We start from the raw sequence: 3,409 nt of genomic DNA, 5'->3' as shown, positions 1-3,409 counted from the left end.
TTCTATGGGAGAAGATGTGTATCCTTTTGGAGCAGGTTTATTTGTGGGTTTTCACCTTCTGGGTTTCACTGTAAGTCTTTATGCTAAACGTGAAACTAATATTAATTGAGGAAGTTTTGCTTTGTTTGAGGTCAAGTCTAAAAACAGCTGATGTGTATTATCTAGTTCCCCACCACCACCAAAATACTCATTTCTTCTTGCATATGTATTTTGGAAAAGACAATAATTCGATATTTATACAATATCCTCTTCAAATCATTAACATACTGGACCAAAGTTTTGAGTTAATAGGCCTCAGTTCTAAGCAACTCAAATTTAGAGAGGTATTTTTGTCTAGGTTACATAGATTCTGTAAAACAAGTAGCAAGTTCTAAGTCTCTGCCATTGAAATCAGGATGCCTACTTAATGAAATTTGGTCAAAATATGACCATTAATTTTGCTACACTTTGCTGCCACATGAATTAAGACTTTTAATAATGTGACACACATGTTGCTGTATTACACCAACAATTTTTATTTTAGAACAATATTGACACAGCGTCATTCAAATAAATTAATATAATTCTCAAATAGAAAAAATATGTTTAAATGCAACTATATGGTTGGACCCTTTAAACGAAGCGAAGTATACAATAAATATCAACACGTTATCATAACAATAAACAGAAAATAGTGGTCAGATTTTCTTGCTTTTGTTTGTCGTGGAAACATTCTTTGAACCAAGACTGAAATTGCAAAAGAAACAAATTACAGCAGGTATTCAAAAAAAGAAAGTGTGGCTTAAGCACAAGCACCTAGTTTACCATTTAAAATGCTCTTTTTTAATACATTTTGAACAGAAATGATCATGTTGCATATTGTCTTTACAATAAAATATGCTGCATAAATAAAAGCTGTAATCAAGTAATTAGACTTTCGGCTTTTCTCAGCTGAAGCTGATGAATTTCCCCTTATCTACAGACTTCTCCTTAGCTTTAACAATTTCAATTTTCATTTTTGCAGACGTGACTTCCTTGGGTGAAATGTCACAGAAACATGAAGATGCTTCAGTGAAGTTCTTTACACTCCTTAATAATTAAACTTTTAAGGAACTGGCTTTCTGCAAATCCTTTCCAAAGCTTGAATTTAGGTCCATCACATCACAGTATTGTTATAGCTTCAAGTAAATTATGCAGATCATTCAATGTGTGAATATTTTTAAAATACATATATATTTTTTTAGTTATTCAGGAATGATTACTCGGCCTGAAAACTTACTTTTCTAAGGAACAGTCAAAGAGCACAATGCAGTAAAGTGCTTTCTACATGCATTTACCATTTACATTTATGTGGTTGAACAATAACAGAAGACTGATTTAAAACTTAGTTACAATCTGTAAAACTTAGGTACAATCTGTTCGTTATTGGAGAAAAAGAAAAGACAATGTTGTGTATTTTTTTCTTGAATAGTTTCATTTCTCTCTTACACTTTGTCTGTGGGCCTCTTGGGTAATAATTATGAAATTAGACTTCTCTTATTATATTCAAATTTCAGTCAGTTTCAACCAAATTAAGCATAGCCCCAGTTCTAGAAAAAGATCCTGAGCAAGGTAAAAACAACAGTAATTATGTCCATAAATTTTACCTGAAAAAATACCTGCAGGTAAGAGCATATTGACTTAGAATTAGAAAGTGAAGGTTATTATTCATTTGTCAAGCTTGGATATCCCATGTTCCCTAATAATTTTCCATTTCTCTAAATTATAACTGATGGTTATAAGGGCAGCAATGGCTGATTATGAAAACTACACACAGAAGTAACAGATGAAAGTATGGGGAAGTCAAAGATTCATAAGGTAATAGATCACCACAGCAGTCTGGGGCTGGTTAAATACACATAATTTTGGCACAATAAATTTGAGCATAGTACCATAAGCAATCTTGTTGATGTTACTGACTCACCTATGAAACTGTTTACTCTGTTTCATATACTGTGTTTGATAAGGCATTAAACAGTATGATGTGTTTGAGAATGATTTATTTAAAATGATTCAAATTAGATCTACGGCCATTCCGCCCTGAACACACCCAATCTTGTCTGATCTCAGAAGCTAAGCAAGGTTGTGCCTGGTTAGTACTTGAATGGAAGACCACCTAGGAAGAGTGGGTGCTGTAGGTGGAAAAAAGAATGAAATGATTCAAATTATTTTAATTGATCTATCAAAGCATAAGGTTTGATATTCTAGAAAACTCAGTTCTTAGCAATAACTGTAATGTTACTGTAATTTAAGCATTGTGCATTGGATATGCTTTCAAAACACAAAGATAACTTATTCCTTAGACCAGATATTTAAAATGAGTTAGTAGAAGTTTATATAAATCCTGTGGAATATTTCTTTAAACCCCAGTAATCATTGTCAAACAGATCCGATATGTAATAAGAAAAAAGTCTGGCCGGAAGAGTAAAGTTTTATTTTAGCATAAAAATGAAGAGAGTTGTGAGATGGTATATTCATATTATAAAAAGAGGAAAGAAATGTGTAGTTGTTAATCTTAACTAAAAATTAATAAAGGTACAATCCAAAGAATAAAATAAACTCAGAGAAACATAAAATAAACATATGTACTTAGAATACAGGGTGATTTTATATATAATTTCTTAGTTTGGGGAAAATTTCTCCAACTGCTGAAAATCTTCAAGTTTAGGAAAAAACAGTAAATGAATGATTCTTCTAATTATGATAGTGGGGTTGTAGTAAAGAGAAATGTATTTTGAGAAAGCTTACCAATTCTGCTTTTCATAAACTTGTGTTAGAAAGTTGGTAGTGGTACATGGCAAATATCTTGCAAGACTCACTGTTTAAAAGAATTATTTAAGAAGTTATATAGTTTTTCTTTCTCACAATTCCCTAACCTTCTGATGAATTATAAAAATGTGTCTTATTCTTTGAAAGTGCTTTCTTTCCTGTTTCTCCCATTTGAATATTCATAAGCTTCTAATCCAACTGGGCTCTGCTGCTTCATGTTTTGACAAAAGGTATTCGAACCTACTGCAGCCTAAAAATTTCTCATGGTGAAGATTTAAGTTGGATTAAACAAATTGATTTCCTATCTTCCTTATTTTTTAAATTCATATGCTTACATCATCCAATTTAATTAAAGAGGTCACAATATATTGATTTATTCTCTATTCTAGTGTGTAATGCATTTTCACATAATATAATATATATATAAGACTTTCATGAAGAAAAAAGTTTTCTCCACTCGTAACTATTTTATTTCATATTTTAATTTTTACCACTTTACACAGAATAGAAAATAAGTCAGTAGCATAGTAGTTTAAAATAAGACATTCTTTTAACATAGCAGAAAATTAAGATGGAACTTTTGTTAAGAATATGACGAGTCATCTCATTTATTTGTCCAATG

At 31.1% G+C, this 3,409-nt stretch overlaps 1 pseudogene; it reads left to right on the top strand.

Moving 5' to 3' along the window:
* Positions 1 to 2,040: 2,040 nt before the first annotated feature.
* LOC111734338 lies at positions 2,041 to 2,159 on the top strand (annotated as a pseudogene).
* Positions 2,160 to 3,409: the final 1,250 nt, after the last annotated feature.

The sequence above is a fragment of the Pteropus vampyrus genome, unplaced genomic scaffold, assembly GCF_000151845.1.
Source record: "Pteropus vampyrus isolate Shadow unplaced genomic scaffold, Pvam_2.0 Scaffold14, whole genome shotgun sequence".
Classification (NCBI taxonomy): Eukaryota; Metazoa; Chordata; class Mammalia; order Chiroptera; family Pteropodidae; genus Pteropus; species Pteropus vampyrus.
This window is presented reverse-complemented; position numbering and strand designations above follow the sequence as displayed.